This window comes from Saccopteryx bilineata, chromosome 1, assembly GCF_036850765.1.
Source record: "Saccopteryx bilineata isolate mSacBil1 chromosome 1, mSacBil1_pri_phased_curated, whole genome shotgun sequence".
In the NCBI taxonomy this organism is placed as follows: domain Eukaryota; kingdom Metazoa; phylum Chordata; class Mammalia; order Chiroptera; family Emballonuridae; genus Saccopteryx; species Saccopteryx bilineata.
In genome coordinates, this window is record NC_089490.1 from 350888069 (window position 1) to 350899283 (window position 11215).

The window sequence follows — 11215 nt, forward strand, 5'->3', positions numbered from 1 at the left end:
ATGGATGCTTCTCCTGTGTGCCCTGGCCAGGAATCGAACCCTGGACATCCAAATATCGGATTGAGGCTCTACCGCTGAGCCAACCGGCCAGGGCCTGTATTATTATTTTTACTCTACCCTTACCAAAGGCATTTCTTATTTATACATGTATAAAATAGAGCTTAGTAAATCAAAGTGACACTTTAAAAAATAGTTGTTTAAAAACATGACTTCTGGTTGGACTTTGAGGGGGAAATACATAAGCAGACATATACACACACATATATATATATAATAAACTCACTATGTATTATTTATATACAGTATATTATATATATAAATATATATAATTATTTAGTTTGTCTGCTTATAGAAATTCAGATAGTAAATGCAAGGAAATATGTACTGACTTCACCACTGTTAATGAAGATGGACCAGGAATCAACTGTTCTTTTTTTTTTTTTTTTTAAATTTTATTTTTATTTTATTTATTCATTTTAGAAAGGAGAGAGAGAGGAGAGAGAGAGAGAGAGAGAAGGGGGGAGGAGCTGGAAGCATCAACTCCCATATGTGCCTTGACCAGGCAAGCCCAGGGTTTCGAACCGGCGACCTCAACATTTCCAGGTTGACACTTTATCCACTGCGCCACCACAGGTCAGGCTCAACTGTTCTTAAATTAATATTTTTTAAAATTTTTTATCTTCTTTTCTTCCTTCTTCCATTATATTCTTCCCATCTTATTTTTCTCTGAATCGCTGTCTTTTTCTGTCTCTCTTGCTCTCTCTGTTCTTGCTGCCTCTTTGCTTTATCCAACACATTTTTAAGCTGCTATTTTTGTTTTGGAATATTGACTTGGTCAACTATGACCTTGCATTTTTTTTTATAATACTTGCAAGAATATAAATAATATATGAAAGAGATTTGATAAATAACAGATGATTAGATTGACTGACATATTTATATGTAATTTCAACCATATATATAATTTCTTAATATTCTATAATTTTAAACAAAATCCATATATAATTTGGAATTTTAGGTTATACATATAATGTAAGATATATTTTATATAAAATTATTTTTATATTTCCTTTTTTTTTGGTTTTTCTTCTTTTTCCAAGTGAGAGGAAGGGAGATAGAGACAGATTCCCACATGTGCCTATACCAGGATCCACCTGGCAACCCCTGTCTTGGCCAATACTCTGCCCATCTGGGGCCATGCTTGCAACTGAGCTATTTTTAGCTCCTGAAGCAGAGGCTCCACAGTACTATTCTCAGAACCTGATAACAACAAGCTCTAATCAATCAAACCATGTCTGCAGGAAGGTTAGAGAGAGAGAGAAGGGGAGATAGAGGAGTGAAGAAACAATTAGTTGCTTCTCTTGTCTGCCTTGACCAGGAATTGAACCCAGGACATCCACATGCTGGGTTTTACCACTCAGCCAACTGGCCAGGGCTTATTTTTATATTTCTTAATAATCAGTGTGTTTTGCAGAGAAGTTAATAAGGGATTTTATTTTATAATATCTATAATTCATTTATGCATACATTTATTGAAATGGATATTATAAAATCTTAGAGACCAAGGTAGTTAATAACTTTTATGTAGTGTGCTATGTGCTTTTCCTCTACTGCATATAATGAATCCAACAACATTTACTATAGTATTATATAAATTTACTAAAAAAATTGAGATTGAGTGAAATCAAGAAAGTTATCTCACTTACCCTTAATCAAGTTAATGATTCGCTTGTTAAAAAGTAATTCCTATAATACATAATTTAAAAAAAAATTTATTTGGCCCTGGCCGGTTGGCTCAGCGGTAGAGCGTCGGCCTGGCGTGCAGGGGACCTGGGTTCGATTCCCGGCCAGGGCACATAGGAGAAGAGCCCATTTGCTTCTCCACCCCACCCCCCTCCTTCCTCTCTGTCTCTCTCTTCCCCTCCCGCAGCCAAGGCTCCATTGGAGCAAAGATGGCCCGGGCACTGGGGATGGCTCCTTGGCCTCTGCCCCAGGTGCTAGAGTGGCTCTGGTCGCTGCAAAGCGACGCCCCAGAGGGGCAGAGCATCGCCCCCTGGTGGGCAGAGCGTCGCCCCTGGTGGACGTGCCGGGTGGATCCCGGTTGGGCGCATGCGGGAGTCTGTCTGTCTCTCCCGGTTTCCAGCTTCAGAAAAATACACACACAAAAAAAATTTATTGATCTCAAGGAACTGCAGACTACTTTATAAGGCAGAAAAATAATAAAAAACTCAAACCTTTATGGATGCAATGATTAAAAGTACCAAAGAAAAAAGTTTGTTTAATTGTATCTGAAAGGATTAAGAAACACTTTTCTTTTTTAAAATTTTATTAATTTTAATTTATTGTGTTTACATGGATTCAAGTGTCCTACTGAATATAACTCCCTCATCTCCCACCCCTGTGTCCCTTTTTATACCCCCTTGCCTCCCTCCCCCTAACTCCCTCTCCCCTTACCTGTAGGATTTGCTGTCCTATTATTTATATCGCGGTGTTATGTATATATAATATCACTAATCCCTTCACCTTCTCTGATTCCATCCCCTCATCTCTCTTCCCTCTGACTGCCGTCCCTCTGGTCCCTGTGACCCTGCCTCTGCCTCTCACAGGGGTCGGGAACCTATGGCTTGTGAGCCAGATGTGGCTCTTTTGATGGCTGCATCTGGCTTGCAGACAAATCTTTGATAAAAAGAAATAATAACATTAAAAATATAAAACATTCTCATGTATTACAATCCATTCATTTCCTACCGCTCATGTTCATGGTTGTGGGTGGCTGGAGAAATCACAGCTGTCCTCCAGGACAACACCAAATTTTTATTGGATAATGCATAATGTGCATGGGTAGTTGTGAGGTCAGGAAGTAAACTTCCCTCCTTTTAATCAAGTAGTCAGCTAGCTAATTGCAGAAACCCTTTTTGACGAAGACGGTGGCTAAAAGAAAAAAAAAAGGAGGAGTATTGTACTTTTCAGCAGAAATGGACAGAGGAATTTGCCTTTGTGGAGAGAGCAGATTCTGCAGTGTGTCTAATATGCAATGATAAAATTGCATCGATGAAGCAGTCAAATATAAAGCGGCACTTTGACACACGCCATACATACTACATTTGCATCAAAATACCCAGAAGGGGACAGCAGGAAGAAAGCATGTCAAGAACTACTGTGCAGAGTGCAAGCTAGTCAGCAGCAACTCCGTGTTTGGACCCAACAAGATGACTGGAATTTGGCTAGCTTTGCTGGTGCTTTAGCAATTGTGAGAAATGGAAAGCCATTCACAGATGGGGAGTATGCCAACACATTCGTGCTTGATGTTGCCAATGAACTTTTTGATGACTTTTTGTTTGGATAAAGACAAGATAATCAAATGAATAAAAGACATGCCTCTGTCGGCAAGAACCATTCACGATCATACCATCATGGTGGCAAATCAAATTGAGGCAACATAAGTAAAGGACATAAATGCAGCACCATTCTTTTCTCTTGCTTTGGATGAGTCAACAGACGTAAGCCATTTATCCCAGTTCAGCGTGATTGCAAGGTATTCTGTTGGTGACACACTACGTGAGGAAAGTCTTGCAGATTTGCCTATAAAAGAGACAACAAGAGGGGAAGATTTATTCAAGTTTTTCACTGAGTTTGCTAAAGAAAAAAATCTACCGATGGATAAACTTATTTTGGTGTGTACTGATGGTGCTCCATGCATGGTGGGGAAAACCACAGGATTTGTAGCGCTTCTTCGTGAACATAAAACGAGACCCATCCTAAGTTTTCACTGCATCCTACATCAGGAGGCACTTTGTGCTCAGGTGTGTGGTGAGCAGCTTGGTGAGGTGATGTCGCTGGTCATTCGGGTGGTCAACTTTATTGTTGCTTGAACTTTAAATGATCACCAGTTTAAAACACTGCTTTTTCAAAGTTGGGAATAATTATCCTGTTCTGCTTCTGCACAGCATTGTGCATTGGTTGTCAAGAAGGAAGGTGCTCAGCTGTTTCACGGCTTGTCTGAGCAAAATCCGGACTTTTCTTGAAATGAAAAACGTCGAGCATCCTGAGTTAGCTAAACACTGAGTGGCTCCTGAAGTTCTACTATCTCGTAGACATGACTGAACATCTGAACCAGCTCAATGTGAAAATGCAAGGCCTTGGAAATACAGTCTTATCCCTTCAACAAGCAGTGTTTGCATTTGAAAATAAGCTGGAGCTCTACATTGCCGACATTGAAATAGGTCGTTTACTACACTTTGAAAAACTGAGAGAGTTTAAAGATGCATGCACAGCAAGTGACGCTGCTCAACATCTTGATCTCCAGCAGCTAGCGGGCTTCACATGTAATCTGCAGTTATTCAAAGTGCACTTTGGAGAATTTTGTGAGTGCACTTGTCTTTTTAAGTTCATCACCCATCCACACGAGTGTGCAGTGGACAGTGCCGACCTGAGTTACATCCCCGTGTCTCTGGCAGAGATTTTGAGCTACAAGCTGCTGACCTGAAGCCTCTGACATGTGGGTGAGTAAGTTCAAGTTACTGAATGAAGATTTGGAAAGACTTACAGGACAGCAAGCAGAGTTGACGAGCAAACACAAGTGGGGAGAAATGAATAAACTTCAACTGTAGACCAGCTGATTGTCAAAACTTGGAACGCACTTCTTGTCACATACCACACACTTCAGCATGTGAGTATTGCTGTACTGACAATGTTTGGCTCTACCTATGCATGTGAGCAGTCTTTCTCACATCAAAGAACGTTAAGACCAACCTACGATCACTTTTAATGAATGGTAGTCTCAATGCCTGCATGAAGCTTAACCTCACCACATATCAACCAGACTACAAAGCCATCAGCAAAACCATGCAGCACCAGAAGTCACATGAATGGTAAGAAGTACTTTATTCATCATTGGTTAGCAACAGCGTAACAACATTATTAAAAAGAATTCAGAGACTTATTGTACTTTAAAAGTGTTGGTCTTATATAAAATGCACACATTTACTTGTATTTGGGTTAACATATTGTATGGCTCTCATGAAATTACTTTTTAAAATATGTGGCATTCATGGCTCTCTCAGCCAAAAAGGTTCCTGACCCCTGCTCTATTCTGTTCCTCAGTTCATTGTTCATTGGATTCCTCAAATGAGTGAGATCATATGATATTTTTCTTTCTCTGCCTGGCTTATTTCACTTAGCATAAAATAACCAGGTCCATCCATACTGTCACAAAAAGTAAGATTTCTTTCTTTTTTATGGCCGCATAGTATTCCATTGTGTATATGAACCACTGCTTTTTAATCTACTCTTCCACTGATGAACAGTTGGGCTGTTTCAAATCTTGGCTATTGTAAAAATGCTGCAATAAACATGGGGGTGCATATCTTCTTTTGAACCAGTGATTTGGTATTCTTAAGATAGATTCTTAAAAGTGGGATTGCTGGGTCAAAAGGCCATTCCATTTTTAATTTTTTGAGGAAACACCATGCAATTCCCCACAATGGCTGAACCACTCTGCATTTCCACCAGTAGTGGAAAAGGGGTCCCTTTTCTACACACCCTTGCCAGCACTTATTGTGTATTGTTTTGTTAATGAGTACCCTTCTGAGGATGTGAGCTGGTATCTCATTGTGGTTTTAATTTTATTTATTCTGTTTGTTTGGGTTTTTTTTGGTGACAGAGAGACAGACAGACAGAGAAACAGATAAGAAAAGACAGACAAGAAGGGAGAGAGATGAGAAGCATTAACTTTTTGTGTGGCACCTTAGTTGTTCATTGATTGCTTTTTCATATGTACCTTGACAGGGGGGCTACAGCAGAACAAGTGACCCCTTGCTCAGGCCAGTGACCTTGGGGTCAAGCTGGTGAGCTTTGCTTAAACCAGATGAACTCACACTCAAGCTGGCTACCTGGGGGTTTTGACCTCTGCATCCCAGTCTGATCCTCTATTCACTGCGCCATCACCTGGTGAGAGGAACACTTTTTAGAAGAGATAAAATCTGAGATTAATTTTAAAACTGAAGAAAAATGTATTAGGTATGCATCATGTAACAACCCAGTCAGGAGACTTGGCTTGAGCAAAGGTATAAAGACATAAAATGATAATATTTAAGCATTGAGCTTCGAGTATCTTCCAAATTACTGCAATAAAATATAGAGTATAGAAAGATCATTTAGTATTAGTGATAAACTTAGACAAATATGCAGTGTGGTGATCATAAGAGTCTTGTGTTTATAACAAGGAGCAAAGAAAGTGAAGCTTATTTTGTTGCTAATGGGAAAATATTAAAGAGAATGTGATATAGTAATATTGACATTTTGTAAAATAACTATGAAATATTTGAGGTAGAACTTTCATAAAGGAAATTGTTAGTGTTTGTTTCAAAGAAACAGTAATTAAGATGAAGAATAATAATATTTAATAATAATAGCCTCTAGTTAAGTAGCATTTACTATAGTGAGACGTTATTCTTAATTATTTTTTATTAGAACTCTGGGAAGAGTAGATACTAATATTCTCATTTTACCAGTAGGGAAGTAGGCATCTGGAAATTCATAGAGTGTTGAATGTAAGTGAACATTAATAAAAATAAAATTATGTTAAATATTATAATTACTTTAAATGTTATTGCAGACACCTATGTGTGTGTGTCAAGGAATAAAAGTCAGATTTATGAGGATTTATGTATTCTAATATATAATATGTGATTTTTTAAATCTGGAACCCAATCCTTTTTGATTGGGAAAATATTGATAAATTATGTTTATCTTTTAACAGCCTCCTTTCTTTCTTAATAGAGCTAATAAAACTTACCTTCCTTGATTTAAGAAAGGCAAATTTTAGTAATGTAATTAAAGTTTAGAGTTTGAACTAGATATTAAATAACTTACTTTCCTTCTTTCCTTCAAAAATAAAGTATTCTAAAGACTTTCCTCACTTGTTTTAGTTACATTTTAATATGCAAAAATCACATTTTTACAGGCCCAACATATTACTAGTGTTATTGCTCAGTTGATACATTTATTAATTTATCCATTTACTCATCATGTATTTATTGTACAGAGTCTTACAAATATTTCATAAGGTACTGAAGATGTAATGGCAAAAACAATAGATATGATTCTTAATTATTGTTAAACAATAGTTATGATAGCAGTTAACAAGAGTTGTAATTATTAAATGCAATTATCTGTGTACATAAACATTCATTCATGTATTAAAGAAGACAATTGGACTGAATAGAGTATATATCTGAGATTCAAAATAAAGCAACACACTACCTTCTCACAACAATACTTAATTCATTGAGAAAGACAAACATGAAGATGTAAGTAAATATTGCTGTATTATAATAAAATCATCCATGGGATATATTGAGGGTTAATGTGATGTGCCAATTCTATCAGAATGTTAAAACCATTAATAATGAAGAAATTTTATTTAAGATTGTTGTTTAAATTTGAAATCAAGCAGTTGGTGAAAGCTTAGAGTAATGAGAAGGCTGGTATATATGTGTAAAAATATATTGAATCATCTATTTTAAAAGTGGATATCTATAGCTGTAATTGAGATTGTAGAGAAGGGCAGGAATAAGAAAATAGAAAGCTCTCTAAATCACATTAATACCGTGATATTTATCACATAGTCTGTTGTAAACCACTTAACTACTTAAACTCAAATATTTAAAAAAAGAAGAGACATAAAAATTATTTCAGTAAGATTGTTCATGCAACACTGTGAATAATATAAGGTCTACCGGAAAGTTCTGTCCGTTTCTATCATAACAAGTTTCGACACGTAAGTACGTTTTTTTGGCGCATGTGTGCCTCTCTATTTTTATCACTTAATGTATACATACTGACATAGCAAATTAACTAAAACAAAGTTGATTCATGTTAGTCTTATGTGTGAAGCGATAGTGTACCCATGGCTACTGATAAAGTTCATTTACGCCACTGTAATTTTTACGAATTTCAACAAGGAAGAAATGCTACAGAAGCATGTCAGTCACATCCACCATATTCCCTGGACTTAGCACCCTCTGACTATCACTTGTTTTTGTCCTTACAAAAATTTTTGAAGGGCAAAAAATTCAAAAATGAAGAAAATATCAAACAAGCACTGGTTCAACTTTTTGCATCAAAAGATAAAAAAATTTTCAAAAATGGGATATACAAATTGCCCTCACGCTGGCAAAAAATTATTAATAACAATGGCAATTATATTATTTAATAAAGATTATTGACAGTAAGAAAAATTTGTATTTTGTTTGATTCCAAAAACGGACGGAACTTTCCGGTAGACATTATATATTGGATCCAGACAAAATACCACCATCTTCTTGACAGACAAGAAAAAAAATACCTCAACTCTCAGAAAACATTCTGTTAAATGATAAGTATTTTCTAAAAGGTAGCTGATGGATAAAAAGGAAAGAGAGAGTCAGGGCATTGTTTTTGCTAAGGCCATACTTGACTACTTGAGCCAGTTTCTTCTGCCTTAAATGTCTTGTGTACTGCAGACCTTACCTGTTTAGTTTTTAGGCTATAAACCAAGGGGTTAAGGACAAGAGTCAAGAAGAAGAGATTAGCTATGGTAACATGGAGAAGAGGAGATGTGAATGTACCAAACCTATGAATTAGAGCCAGCACAATAAGTATCACATAAAAATGCAAACAGTAAAAATGTGGGAAACACAAGGATTTAGTGCCTTGAGCTGACCATCTTTAGAAGCAATACTCAGCACTGTTTTCAAAATCAGGATGTATGAAAATATATACAATAAACATAGAGTCTACTCCAAAGGACGAGAAGACAAGAAGCAAATCATAGATGATGTTGACTCTGACAGGGCCACCAGCTAGCTTCATAACATAAGGGTAATAGCAGTAACAATGAGATAGAATAACACCTTTGCAGAAGGGCAATCACTTGAGCAAGATTGGCAAGGGTGCCATCAACACCATACCCCTAACTATGCTTGCAAACCCCATCCCAATACTCCGAGGAGGGGTTAAGACCACAGTGTAGTGTAATGAGTTTTGAATAGCTACCAATCAATCAAAGGCCATGGCCAGAAGGATGGTTGACTCTATGGAGGAGAAGGTATGGATAAAGAACATCTGTGTTAGACAAGAGTGAAACTCAATCTCTCTGTGATTTAGGAGGAAGACATTCAGTACTGTATTGTAGAGTTGATAAAGACAGACCCACATCTGTGGCTGCCAGCATAGACAGGAAGATATACTGAGGCTCATGAAGACTGGAGTTGGTTTTGATAACAAAGAGGGTGGTACAGTTCCCTAGGAGGGCAATTACATACATGGCACCCAGTGGGATAGATATCCATATTTGTAGAGCCTCCAGTCCAGGAACTCCTATTAAAAGAAGAGTGGGTGGCTGGAATCAGCTATTGTTTATAAACCCCATAAAGATATTTCTTGATATCCAGCCCTGGTCAACTTTTAAATGTTCCTGTTGAAAAAAACAAAACAAAACAAACAAACAAACAAACAAACAAAAAACAACCTTGGTTTTTAAAATAAGAGGACATGTACATGCAACTCCTCTAATCTTAGGCATCTTTATATCAAGGATTAATCCTAAAACTGTTTCTAAACCTATCTGATTAGTTACCAAAGTGAAAACAATAGATAACTGCTCTTAAAAAGTTAGAACTACTAGAATTCTTTGACTTATAATTCCATTTATTGATTAAGTGACAGTGAAAATTAAGGACAGGCCCTGGCTGGTTGGCTCAGCGGTAGAGCATCGGCCTAGCGTGCGGAGGACCCGGGTTTGATTCCCAGCCAGGGCACATAGGAGAAGCGCTCATTTGCTTCTCCACCCCTCCGCCGCGCCTTCCTCTCTGTCTCTCTCTTCCCCTCCCGCAGCCAAGGCTCCATTGGAGCAAAGATGGCCCGGGCGCTGGGGATGGCTCTGTGGCCTCTGCCCCAGGCGCTAGAGTGGCTCTGGTCACAACATGGCGACACCCAGGAGGGTCGCAACATGGCGACGCCCAGGATGGGCAGAGCATCGCCCCCTGGTGGGCGTGCCGGGTGGATCCCGGTCGGGCGCATGCGGGAGTCTGTCTGACTGTCTCTCCCTGTTTCCAGCTTCAGAAAAATGCAAAAAAAAAATATATATATATTTTTTATTTATAAAATGCTTGGAAAAATTTCTCAGAACTTTTTCTATTTCTTAACTTATTAAATTATGTTTGAATCTACTTTTATTTTTAGTCACCTTGGCTGAACTTCTGAAAGTTTTTGCATTTTATTGATATCAACATCATACCTATAAAGATTCAGACATATGGAAACCTGCACATTTTCCCTGTTATTTATATGTTGAGATAAAGCACAGGCTATTTCATTAACCCACATGAACCCCAAGACACTAAAAAATTTATGTGACACTACTTAGTTTTACAATGAATTTCTAGGTTGTTTGATGTTTTCTTTTTAAATAATATATTAATTTTTCAAAATAAAAAAATTATAATATCATTAAAGTGGACATTGCCATTTTGTCTTATTAGCTGGTGCTAGAATAGTATCAAAATAAACAAATAAATTCTTAAACACAATCCAAAATATTGCTATTTCAATATATACATATTAGGAAATAATAAATATCAATTTTCAGAAAATATCTTAAAGTAACATAATTGAAGAAAAGGGTGTCAACATTTAAGTCTTTTATTTTATTTAAAAAAGAGTAGAAAGATTATATATGATTATTTAAATGTAATTAGATTTAAACCTGTTTAAATTTTCAATTAGAAAGAAAACAGTGATATAACTACATTTTAACATGAGGGATTGAGAAGAACAGAGGAAATATAACTGACCTTATCTAGACATGAAATCTGTAACTTTTTTTCTCCTTTCAAAGTTTTAATCTTTATTTTCTACTTTATTAGGAAATGTAAGATGATATAAAGCATATAGATGTCACTCAACATACACTTAATTAATGAAGAATAAATGGTGATGGAGACATTTGCTTTTGGTCAAAATTGAATAAAAAGGATTGAATTTATCTTCCAACACAGAACAACCAAAATTATTAGATACAATGTATAAAAGCAACAGTTTTCAAGACAATGAATATTTGACAATAAGGAACTATAATCCCCTAAAGAGCATAATGCCCATAATAAATTTACAATTGCCTCAGCTCACTGCTTTGAAAGAGTTTCCAGGCCATGGCAGAAAACCAGACAGAGCT

General features: G+C 36.8%; 1 pseudogene; it reads right to left on the reverse strand.

Moving 5' to 3' along the window:
- Nucleotides 1-8442: 8442 nt before the first annotated feature.
- On the reverse strand, nucleotides 8443-9412 carry LOC136319608 (olfactory receptor 51G2-like; annotated as a pseudogene).
- Nucleotides 9413-11215: the final 1803 nt, after the last annotated feature.